Below are 12,929 nucleotides of genomic sequence, written 5' to 3'. Positions count from 1 at the left end.
CAGTACTATGCAAGGCACTGTGTTTACAAGCAAATATAAAACATGGCCCCTGCCCTCAAGATGCTTGCAATCTTGTAGGGAGATTTCTAAGGGCCTTTCTTAGCTTTAAGATTCTATGATTTTGGGAACCTTTCATATAGTCACTGTTACTGTATGTTATGACATAGTAGAAAGAACACTGTACTTAGAGCCAGAATAGATGGGTTTGAGTTCCAACAGTTTTAGTTACTAGCCATGTGACCTTGAATAACTAACTACTTCACTTTGGGCCTCAGTTTCTACATCTGTAATATTAGGGAGCTTGGATGATTTTCTAGGGTTTCTTCCCCCCACCATTTTAACATTCTGTGTGTTGACAAATTTAGGACATGGTTCCTGTTTCAGGACGCCATAATCTTTAGAGCTCATCTGCCTCAGTTGTTTAAGCCTTCCCATTCTGGTGGCTTTATTTTTGCTTTGGTGCCAGTGACAGAAAAGTTCTGGAACTTTGAAGTGCCTGGCAACCATAAACACACAGGGAACACTGTACCTAAGCAAAGATATGACTTAGGAAATTTCCTTATCATGATCTGCCCCTTCCTATCAGCCCCTGCCTTTCTATTTTGAATGGATGAAAAAGCATTAATTAAGCTCTTAATATGTGCTAAGTGCTGAGGATATAACTACAAAACTGAGAAAGTCTTTGGCCTCAAGGAACTTTTATTATAAGAAGGCAAAATAGTATGTTATGCATAGCAAGGGAAGGAAGTTTTGATATAAGAAGAAGCAAGGATTGTGAACAGAATAGGGCAGTCAGTTGACATACCTTTTCTAGAGAAAATGTTAGTGTTGGTTTGATTATAGTTCTAAGACCAAGAGGTGATAAAGGGGTATGTGTTGGGCAAAAGACATACAAAATGGTAGAGTAGAAAATGGCCAAGATGGTGACCAGGGATCAACCTGGTTCCAGGAAGTACACAGCTGAGTAGCTAACGTCTTCCAGGGCGTGTTCCCTGCAGATCTGGTTTGAAGGATGGAATAGCAGCAGTAGTAGAGTGGGAAATGGCCAAGATGAAAAAAAGGATGATGCAAATAGTAGAAAAGTACTTGAAGGTCATTTAGTCCAAATCCATCTTGAACCATGACTCCCATCATGCTGCCCCTCACTGCCCAGGGCCCCTTGTTGTGGAGGCCTGTCTAAGCTTATCCTCATGGGCAGTGGCCCATGTCCTGGTCCTGTCAAGTGACAAGGGGGAGTAGACTTGTTTTGCTTGGCCCCAGAGTGCCAAACTAGGGCCAGAGTCAGATTTGTCTGCCTATGCCATAGGCCCTAGAGGGAGGGAGATTTCAACGAAATGCAAGTGTAACACCTATTTTATTAAGCTCTCCCACAGAGACTACAGATAACTGTTACTGTATATTTAAGCTCCAATTGGAATGTTGTGGAAAAAGAAGTTTGACACTGCCATTTAGGGGAATCATAGCTACAACAATCTCTTTATGAGGTGCTTATCCCTATAGAATTTAGGACAGTGTGTGTTTTATGTCTGATCCGGGAAGATCTAAGAGATAAACTGTGGGAAAGAAAGAAGCTGAGAGGAAACTTCTTGCTTGCGAGATATTTCTTAACTGTTATGTTATGAAAAAGCATTATGAAGAGCATTCTATGAGGAGTCTGTAAGCAATTGGCAAGTTAAAGTGTATTCTGGAAAGTCTGCTTCCTGTGAGGGCTGAAGAGAGCACAATGAAAAAAAAAAAGAATAATGTAACTTATTTCCTGAGAGAATGAGTTTAAGTCTTGTCTTGAGGAGAAATATGAAGAGGACTCTTGAGAAATTTTAATCGGTATCTGGAGTAAACTGAACGATGAAATTGTTTCTGGAAGTGAAGAAAAGTCAGCTGCTCTTATGGTAGAGGCTTTGAAGGGATTATGGCTGTGATAGTTTTCATAGGCAAAATAATGTAAATAATTATTATTTTTGTTTTTATTGATTTCTTTTATTAATAAATTGTATATTTAATAATTTTTGCTATTTACTCAATAACAGGAAATTAAGGTATTTTATATATTTGTGTATATAACTAATACTGAGAAAGGAAGTTTCTTTTGGTTTATTTAATAAATAATATATAATGAACTGTGATGGAAGTCTGAAACAACTGATTAATGATAAAGAGGTCACAGTTTCATTCATTTGAAAAAGAAAAACATTTCAAATATACCCCTGGATTTCTCTGGAACTTAGGATAAGATTAAATGTGAAGAGGAATCAAGTGTGAGGTTGAGAATTGACATACAAGTGAGTGGAGTTAATCCCCTTAATATGTGGGGGGCTGGTCTGGAATTTTTTATTTTTTTCTGCCTTTTTCATAGCTTTTTTTCTTATAGAATCTAAATGCAAAGTGTCTGGCAGTGCTGACAATTAATAGTATTAATCATTTTATTGTCTTTGACTCATATTTGTTATTACTTTATTATAGACTGAATAGTATTGATAAATTTTTGTTTATACCAAATATATTTATTATACCTTAAAATATATTAAATATTAAATTTGTTCTCAATTTATTATTAATATTTTAATTATTAATACCTTTGATTTATTTTCAATTATTTAATTTTTAATAATTTGATAAATATAAAATTTATGTTATTTTAAAAATGGAAACTGGGATATTTAGCAGGTATTATAATGTTTTGGACTCTAAATTTATGGGGGTCTCCTAAATTTAGAACAGTTAAAGACATTGTAAGTGAAAAGAAAGTACCAATAAAAAAATTGAGAGACTGTAAGGTTACTTATAGTTACATTAGACCTGGAGAGTCAACTCAGTCAGTATTTTGTGAATTATGCATCCTACTGGATCGTTCAAAAATGACAAATACCTTAACAGTAGGGAACAATTCCTGGGAAATGATTTACACACCTCCTACTGAGGAAGAAAATTGACCTAGATGAAATAGAAGCAGTCATTACGTGTCCACATCCAAAGAACCTATGCAATTTAAGAATTTTTCTAGGTTTTGGATATTACTACTGTAAATTTATAAGGAACTATGCTCCTATTGCTAAACTGTTGAATAATTTTGCTCATAGATATATGATTGAAGAGAAGCAAAAGATTAAGGTCAGGAAGGTCAAGAAAGGTCAATACATTCTAAATGTTTTGAAGTCATTTGGAGATTGTTGAAGAAATAAATATAAACAATCTTTTAAAAATCTGATCTGTAGTCTTAGCCGAGCACCAGCATTGCCTTCTGCAGATCCATTCAAGCCCTTTGTTTTATATGCAGGTGCTAGCTTGAAAGGTTTAGAAGCAGCACAACACTAAGAATGATGATCTTCCAAAGATGATTGTCTTTGCCAGTAGATGACTTAGGTACAATGAGATTCACTATCCCGTTTATGAACTGAAATTCTTGGCTTTGAAATAGGCTGTCTGCAAAACAATTCAAAGATTATTTCTATAGAGGTAAATTTCAAATGTGTACTAACAACAATCCTCTGACATATTTTGACTAGTTTAAAGATGAGGGTAGTAGCTTTGGCCAGTTATGAATTTAGAATATACCAATGGCTAGAAAAAACTAAAATGGATGCCGGCACTTTTTCCTGAAGGCACATAAACTATAGTAATAGTAGGCCAGATTTTTTTTCTATTTTTATTTTTTTAATTTTTTTTTCCATATGCTTTTGAGTTGAAAATTTTTTCTTCCCCTTCCTCCCCCCCACCCTCCCCAAGATGGCTCACAATCTGACATAGGCTTTACATTTACAAACCCATTAAATATATTTTCACATTAGTGAAGTTGTAAGTAAAAATTAAAATCAATAGGGGGAACCATCAGAAAGATGAAACAAAACTCAACAGAAGGTAAAAATAAGTGAGAGTGATTCGACTTCCATGGTTCTTTCTTTGCATGTGGACAGCATTTTCCATCCTGAGGCTTCTGGAGATGTCTTAGATCCTTGCAATGCTGAGAAGGGTTGAGTTTAACATTCTTAGTCATTGTATGATGTGGCTGCTATTGTGTACAAAGTCCTCTTGGTTCTGCTCACTTCACTCAGCATCAGACCATATAAGTCCTCCCATGTTTTTCTGAAGTCAGCCTGTTCATCATTTCTTATAGCACAATAGTATTCCATTACATTCATATACCACAACTTGCTCAGCCATTCCCCAATTGATGGGCATCCTCTCCATTTCCAATTCTTTGCCACCACAAAAAGAGCTGCTATGAATATTTTTGTACATGTGGGTCCTTTTCCCATTTGTTTGATCTCTTTGGGATATAGCCCTAGAAGTGCTATTGCTGGATCAAAGGGTATACACATTTTTGTAGCCCTTTGGGCATAGTTCCAAATTGTTCTCCAAAATGGTTGGATCATTTCACAACTCCACCAACAATGTATTAGTGTTCCAATTTTCCCACATCCTTTCCAACATTTATCATTTTCCTGTTTTGTCATGTTGGCCAATCTGATAGGTGTGATGTAGTACTTCAGAGTTGTTTTGATTTGCATTTCTCTAATCAATAACGATTTAGAGCATTTTTTCGTATGACTATAGATGGCTTTAATTTCTTCATCTGAGAACTGTCTGTTCATATCCTTTGACCATTTATCAATTGGGGAATGGCTTGTGTTCTTATAAATTTGTCTTAATTCTCTATATATTTTAGAAATGAGGCCTTTATCAGAAAGACTTGTTGTAAAAATTCTTTCCCAATTTTCTATCTTTCTTCTAATCTTAGTTGCATTGGCTTTGTTTGTGAAAAAACTTTTCAATTTAATGTAATCAAAATTATCCATTTTGCTTTTCATAATGTTCTCTATCTCCTGTTTGGTCATGAATTCTTCTGTTCTCCATAGATCTGATAGGTAAATTATTCCTTGTTCTCCCGGTTTACTTATGGTATCAGCCTTTATATCTAAGGCCTGAACCCATTTTGACTTTATTTTGGTATATGGTGTGAGATTTTGGTCTATGCCTAGTTTCTGCCATACTCTTTTCCAGTTTTCCCAGCAGTTTTTTTCAAAGAGTGGGTTCTTATCCCAGAAGCTGGGGTCTTTGGGTTTATCAAATAATAGATTAATAGTAGGCCAGAATTTAAGAATACCTTACTGGACCATGCTGTACCAACTCATGCAGTACATTTTTTTTTTAATCCATAAAGAGAGACAGAATGATGAAATCTTTATTTTAAAGTATATATTTTTTTTGCATCAATTGTTTCCTGAACTTTCTAGTGGCAATACCCAAGAAAGGAGTGAAAGCTAAGTGTAGTATCCAAAGACCAGAGTCAATATCAAGTGGAAATATGGCTAAAAATGAAAATTCTACCAGAGAGCATGCCAACAGTGCATGTTAATGAACCTTTATTCATTAAAATGACCCTTTTGTCTCAATTGTGTGTGGATGATTGGTGGGGAGAGAAAGCAAATGTTTGATGAAGGACCACAAGAAGTAATATAAGCTAAGAAGTAAAGCATCAATGCCAAAAGACTCATTATAGTCCCCAGAAAGTATTCTACCATCAAGACAATGGCAGACATTAGAGTTGTACAATGGAATGCTGGGTAGGATTATTATAATTCTCTCATATGCTGTCAGGAAGCAGTTACATGATAAATAAGAACATATCATATTATGTTCATCAAAGCTCCATATGATGACGTTGGGATATGGCTCTAGAGAGGACAGAGGAACTAATAAGGAACAGATTTTTACTAACCCAAGATGACTGCTGATGTCACTGAGTGTGTGATTTGTGTTTGTCTTCATCCAAAGAAAAGTATCAACAGCTAATGTAGAATATTTGGAGAATATAAGCATGAGTAAAACTTTGGAAGTTTTCTGTCTTGCTTTTTATCACTGATAGGGCACAGTAAGAGCACAAGTCACGTTTTAGTAGTGACTGGTCATTTCACAGATATGCATAGGCCAAAAAGCTTCAATGGTTGTTAAAAGTATTGTGGGCAAGGTACATTCAGTGTATAGTTTCCCTGCCAAGATTCATTCTGACCAACACTGAGACTTCGAATGCAAATTACTTTAAGACGTTAGCTTTAGTAAGTATTAAGAAGTTAAGAATGATACTTTCCTTACCTTCCTCAAGGAGAACCAGTAACTGAGTTTCAAATGAACATTGAAGAATGTGTTGGGAATTATAGATCCTGAAAAGAAATCTCAATGAAACCAAAATGTGACATTTCTAGTTCATGTATAAAAAGCCACCAGAAGTTAGCATCATTTAGGAGAAATTATGCCATAGGTTTTACACTATGTTTTCTTAATGACGCGGTATGAACCACACCTACCAATTGGCATGCTTTGGAGTCTTAGAGGATGAAAAGGAAGTAGCTACTCACAATCAACTAATTTTTAATTTTTTTATTTTTTAGTCCAGAGAGAATTTGAAGAAAGTATTCCAACTGGCTATGATTTTCAGCTCAGAAAAATTCTAACAGAAATGAACAATTTCCAAGTTAATTATCCAGAACTACATGCAGGTGATTAAATTTTACTGAAAAACTTATGGATTCAAGGAACCCATGAATTATACAGATGAAGACAAACAAATTTTCAAGTTGTTGAGAGACTGGACAACTGGTCAGTGTTTAGAGTAACATCAGAAAGTGACGATTGTGGGGTATGTCTATAAAAACAATTCACAGAAACTTTCTATTGAGAAGCTGAGGAACAAATGGAAAGTAAGAAGCAATTAGTTAAGGGGACTTCAAGGAAAAGAGGTCATTTGGCAGTTATATTTAGACAGTAGTTACATAAAGAAGACCTTCTTACAGTTTGAGTGCTTCACAAATGGCATGGGTTTTCCCAGGAAGTAATTACCTAATCACTGGTGGTTCTCAAGAAGAGGGTAGATGACCACTTGTTGGGATGGTATAGGCAGAATTCATTCTTGAGGTCAGTTTTGGACTTATGATCTGAATTCCCTTCCCCCGCTAGAATTTCAGGATCTTGTGACTACTGTCATTGTCTCCCCGCCTCACCCCAGATTCCTTAAAGTTTTAATCTCCTGTTCCATTCTCCAAAGACTCTGTCTACCTTTCAAAGTGACAGCTAGCTAATCAGATGAATTAATCCATGCTAGCATGTGTTTTAAATATGTGTCCTAAAGTGCTAAGGACTTCTTTTTCTCTAGCTTGCTAAAATGTGGATTTTCATAGGAGTCTTCTGGAATCAGTGCCTTAACCCAAACAAGTGGGTGTGGTGGTAGGAAATAGAAGCCATAGCATGTGAATGGAGGAGATGTGTTGGACCTTCGGGTACCCCTCAAATGTTATTGCATGTGTAGCTGCTTGTCCCATCTCCTTGCCCACAGACCTGGCCTGCCATGAAGTATCCAGCATCCTAGGTGGGTGGGAGGTTATGACCAATATAATTCCACTTGGAAATAAAAGCCAGCTAATGAATCCAAAAAAAGATAATCAGAAACACACGGTTGGGTGGGGGTGGAGGAGAGAGCAGAAAAGCAACAGGAAGAATAACAATTAATTCCTTTATTGCAAAACTCCTTCACTTTCCAAAGGAGTGGGCAAGGGTACAGAAAGCATAACATTACCATAGGCAGGGAGTCTGGCCCTGAGGAAGGAAATTTAAAAAGAATGAAATTCCTGTTGGAAAATCACCTAACTAATGATATCCACAAGGCTAGGAAATATAATTTGTAACCCACATGACCAGAAGACATGGCAGAAAGCAGCCAGATGTGAGGGTACTCTTTAAATTAAAGGTGGCTCAGTGCTGTCTTGAAGAATCACAGAATTTTAAAGTTAGAAGGAACTTCAGGGACCATCCTGGACATCCTAGACGTGAAAAATAATTCTCCCTAGAAGACACTCAACAAAGTGGTCTTCTAGTCTTTGCTTGAAGACTTTCAATAAGCAGAAAACTCCCCAATTGATTCCATTTTGGTATCGTTCTAAGGGTTAGGATGTTCTTTCCCATTTGCCATTTCTAATCGTTATTCTCGGTTCTGCCCACTGGGATTGAATGGAACAAGTGTCCTCCCTCTTCTACACAGTAGTACTTCGCATTGAAGACAACAATATCTTGTCTTTCTAGCATCTTCTCAGGGCTTGATGATGTCTGGCACTGCTCAACCCCATTTAACCCATGCTTTTCACATTTCAAAAATGAAAGACTGCTGTAGGTTTTAAGTACCATGACTACAAGAAGCAAATGTTAGAAGATAGCTGGTTTGGAAAGTTAGGAAACCATTAGGAGAGAAGCTTCTGTTCTTTTGGAGTCTGCCCACACCTTCTCAATCAGGGTTTTGTTTGTAGTCAACTGGACCAGTGTGACTGCTTTTATCTGCTCTGATAGGAGAAGCTGGTTGGGACAATAATATTGACTCCATAACTCAGAGTTCTGTAGTGCTTTTAAAGTGAATAAAGCATTTCACCCATCACAGCTGGTAGGATAGGTAGTGCTAGTATTATTATCTCCATTTTACATCTGAGGAACCTGGGACTTGGAGAGGTTAAATCAATCAATCAATCAACATTTATTAAGTGCCTATTATGTCAGGAACTGTGCTAAGCTCTGGGGATACAAAAAGAGACAAAAGACAGTCCCTGACCTCAAATGGCTTACAATCTAATGGGGGAGACAACTTGCAAGCAAATAAATATAAAGCAAGCTATTTACAGAATAAATAGGAAATAATCAACAAAAGGAAGGCTTCCTGGACAAAGTGGTGGTTTATAGTTGGTGCTTAAAGGAAGCCAGGTAGGTCAGTAGCTGGAGCAGAGGAGGAAGAACATTTTGGCATGAGGAACAGCTAGGGAGAATGCCTTGAACTGAGAGGTGGAGTATCTTGTTCATGGAGCAGCCAGGTGGCCAATATCACTGGATCAAAAAATCAGAGATTGGGGCAGGATAGGTAGATATGAGAATCATTAGCAAAGAGATAACAAACAAAATCCATGAGAGCTGCTGAGATCACCAAGTGAAATAGTATAGAGGGAGAAGACAAAGGAGCTCAGGACAGAACCCCAAGGGACATCTCTGGTAAAAGGGCATGATCTGGAAGAGATCCAACAAAGGAAAGAGAGGAGTGGTCAAATAGGTAGAAGGAAAACCAGGAGAGAATAATGTCCTGAAAAGCTGGAGACAAGAATGTTAAGAAGAAGTGAGCGATCGACAGTGTCAGAGACTATGGAGAGGTCAAGGAGAATGATGATTGAGAAAAAGGCCCCTGAACTTGGCAACTAAGAGATCACTGGGGACTTTGGAGAGAGGCATGTCGGTGGACTGAAAAGGTCAGAAACCAGATTGTAAGGGGTGAAGGAGAGAGTGCTAGGAGACAAAGGGGAAGCTGCTATTATAAATGGCTTTGTTGAGGAGTTTAGCTACAAAGGTCCTGACTCTCACCTGGTCCCATAGCTAGTAAGTGTTAGAAACGGGTATTTGAACATAAATTGCCTGACTTTGAGTTGAGAATATTTCTATTATACTGTGTTGTTTCTATCCCGAACACAAGATATACCTTTATTTCAGTGTTTCAAAGACCTCTGATTTATTTGGTGTAAGTATTCCCTTTACCAGTGAAGATCTTGGCCCTTCACATCTCCTTCTAATCTTGGTTGCATTGGCTTTGTTTGTTCAAAACTTATTTATTTTAATATAATCAGAACTATCCATTTTGCATTTCACAATGTTCTCTAGCTCTTTTTGGTCATAAACTCCTCCCTTTTCCATAGATCTGACAGGTAAACTATTCCTTGCTCTCCTAATTTGCTTATAGCATGACCCATTATGTCTAAATCACGTACCCATTTTGACCTTACCTTGGTATATGCTGTAAGATGTTGGTCTATGCCTGGCTTCTGCCATATTGTTTTTCAGTTTTCCCAGCAGTTTTTGTCAAACAGTGAGTTCTTATCACAGAAGATGGAGTTTTTGGGTTTGTCAAACAGTAGATTACTATAGTCATTTACTACTATGTCTTGTGTACCTAACCTATTCCACTGATCCACCACTCTATTTCTTAGCCAGTACCAAGTAGTTTTGATAATTGCTGCTTTATAATACAGTTTTAGATCTGGTACAACTAGGTCCTTCAAATCTCTTAGTCAAGTGGTCAGTCAATAAACATTTATTAAGCACCTACTTTGTGCCAGTCATTGTGCTAGGGATACAAAGAAAGGTAAAAGACACTCTCTCCTCTTAAGGAGCCCAGAGTCTAATAGGAAGAGATAACATGTAAACTATGAAGTGCAAACAAATGTATACAGGACCAATGGGAAATCATCAACAGAGGGAACATTCTAATGGGGGAAGACAATATATAAAAGAGCTGAAAAATAGGGGGAGGGAAGGAGAAGATGCTCATACGGGGGAATGTTAGAGAAACCTAGAGAGTCAAGAGAAGAACAAGGAGGGAAATAAAGAAATAAGCCTTAAGGATGAATCAGGAAAGGCTTCTTGTAGGAAGTGAAATTTTAGCTGAGATTTGAAGGAAGCCAAGGAAGCCTGGAGGTGGAGATGGTCTGCATCCATCCATCCATCCATCCATCCATCCATCCATCCATCCATCCATTCATCCAATCAAAAATTGATTTAACAAGCATTTCTTAAGTGCCTACTATATTCCAGGTACTATGTTAGCTGCTGGGAACACAAAGACAAAGATGAAATTGTCCCTGCCCTCAAGGAGTTTATATTCTTTTGGGAAACTATAATGTGTATGTATGTATATTTATATACATATATATATATTTAAGTAAATATGAAGCATGCAAAAAGTAAATACAAAGTAATTTCTAGAGGTAAGGTAAGGATAGTAGTAACTGAGGAGGATGAGGAGAAACTTTCTGTAAGAAGTTGCAGTTGAGTTGAACCTTAGAAGAATGAAATTCTATGGAGTAGAAGTGAGGATAGAGTGTATTCCATGTTTGTTGAAAGGCAGAGAGAGAAGAGATGAAATGTCACATACATGAAATAGAAGGAAGGCCAGTTTGGCTTAAAGAATGATGTATGAAAGAGAGCAATACCTATGAAATCTGGAGAGGTAGGCAGAAAACCCAGGAGGTCATACAACACACAGAAGAGGTCTATTTTTGGCTTGGTTGTAAGGGACATTTCATGGATAGTAGGGTGGGTTAAAATTGGTATATTGCTTTTGCAGAGGAAAAAAAATTGTTTTAGCCAGAAAAATTCTAGATTATTTTAAAAACAAACTAAAGCTGAAAAATTCCTTTTCCTGAAAATGTTTAATTGGAGGCTAGCTGATCATTTGTTAGGAATGTCATAGATGGGATTTCTGCTGCAGATGGTACTTATACTGTGTGACCTTGAAGACTCCTTTCAACTCTGATTATATGAAAGGCTTTTTCCAATAGGAAGTATGTTTTTTATTTTCATTTTTTTAAAAGAGAGTTTAGAAATGATTCTGTCCTAAGCCAAGGAGCTGGTGAGCTCTCCATATATCAAAGAATGCTGTACCCGGAAAGAGCTTTAGTAATCCTCCACTTCAGAGCAGTCATTTGGACCCTGAGTGACCTTGGGGCGGCTTGGACTCAGGCTTTCTTGGAACTGATCTAGACTGAAATCCTGGGATAGGCCTATGACGTACCATTGTTCTAAGGCACTGAACGTCCTATCAGCACTACCTCTTCTCTGAATAGAGAGATAGCAGAGTGCAGTGTAAAACATATCTGGGCTTGGGAGTCAAGAGACATAAATTCCAGTCCCAACTCCCTGTATTACCTCAGGCAGGCCTCTTCCTTTATTTGGGCCCCGGTTTCCTCATCTATAAAATTAAGAGATTGGATTTGTTGATGTATAAGATCCCGTCTAGTGCTAATGTTCTAGGATTCTATATTGCTGTTGTAACCAAGAAAACATTTCCTGACAATAAAGTGGAAAAATTAAAAGCCTGGAAGGGACCTGGAAAGATGCTATAAGTTGTCCATTCCCTTGTCTTCAAACAGGACCATCCCTAACGTACCCTAGAAAAGAGTCTTTCCTGTTTTGGAGACCTTCACAGGAAGAGAAATAAAACATCTGGCTTGGAAAACACCACCACCGACCAGCCTTGTGTAGGAACAGGTCTGTGTCTGCCTTAGTGAGAGCACATTGTTTTGTCCTTCTTAGGTTTCTCTGGCTCCTCTCTGATTTATCTGCTTTGGAGAAATAAAGAGCGAGGCTAAATGCTTTTTAGGCCAATATTATTGTGATTATAAGGGTAATAATGCATTTCTTTTATAAGTACTTTACATCCAGAAGGTCACGGATTCAGTGCTGGAAGGAACCTTGGAGGCCATTGAATCCAGCTCCCTCATTTTAGAGGTAAGGAAAACAGATAGGTAGGTAGGTAGATGGATAGACACAGATAGATAGACAGAAAGATATAGATAGAAAGACAGAGAGATAGAAAGACAGACAGACAATAGAAAGAAAGCCAGACAGCTAGGTAGATAGAACATTTATTAAATGCTTACTATTGCCATGTATTTTGTTAAGTTCTGGAAATACAAATATAAGCAAAAAGGACAGTCCCTGCCCTCAAAGAGCTTACATTGTAACGGAGGGAGACAAAACAGAAAAGGGAGCGGGGGGATGGTAGAGAAAGCCAGAGAGTCAGAAGCAGAACAAGGACAGGATTGAAGGAGTGAGTGTGGCTGGCTTGGACACATCCTCGAAATGAAGGTTCTAGGAGGAATTCATTGGAGGATGGGGGCCATTGGGGCAGAGGCATCTTCCAGGGTGAGAAGGCTGTTGGACATGGCAGAGAAGTCCAGAGCCAGATGTGGAACTACAGAGATGTTAAATACCTCACCCTGGGTTACACAGCTAGTGAATGTCTGAGTCAGTCCTCAAACTTAGGCATTCTGGCCTCCAAATCTAGCACCTTATCCATGATGCCATGTAGTTTCCAATTTTAAATCTATGATCCTATGATTCTATTTTTTTCATTT

The 12,929-nt window shown here is 37.7% G+C and overlaps 1 protein-coding gene across 4 annotated transcripts in view; it reads left to right on the top strand.

Moving 5' to 3' along the window:
• The window catches only part of DDR2 (discoidin domain receptor tyrosine kinase 2), a 246,942-nt gene that overhangs the window by 39,969 nt on the left and 194,044 nt on the right, over nt 1-12,929 (top strand). Inside the window, exon 2 of one of the 4 annotated variants that reach the window (XM_020988612.2) lies at nt 11,943-12,060. The exons of the other annotated variants lie outside the window; for them this stretch is intronic. The gene's annotated coding sequence lies outside the window, so the exon portion shown is untranslated. The remainder of the gene's footprint in view (nt 1-11,942; nt 12,061-12,929) is intronic. 4 annotated transcript variants of the gene reach the window in all.

The sequence above is a fragment of the Phascolarctos cinereus genome, unplaced genomic scaffold (genome assembly GCF_003287225.1).
Source record: "Phascolarctos cinereus isolate Bilbo 61053 unplaced genomic scaffold, phaCin_HiC Scaffold_5;HRSCAF=322, whole genome shotgun sequence".
Classification (NCBI taxonomy): domain Eukaryota; kingdom Metazoa; phylum Chordata; class Mammalia; order Diprotodontia; family Phascolarctidae; genus Phascolarctos; species Phascolarctos cinereus.
This window is presented reverse-complemented; position numbering and strand designations above follow the sequence as displayed.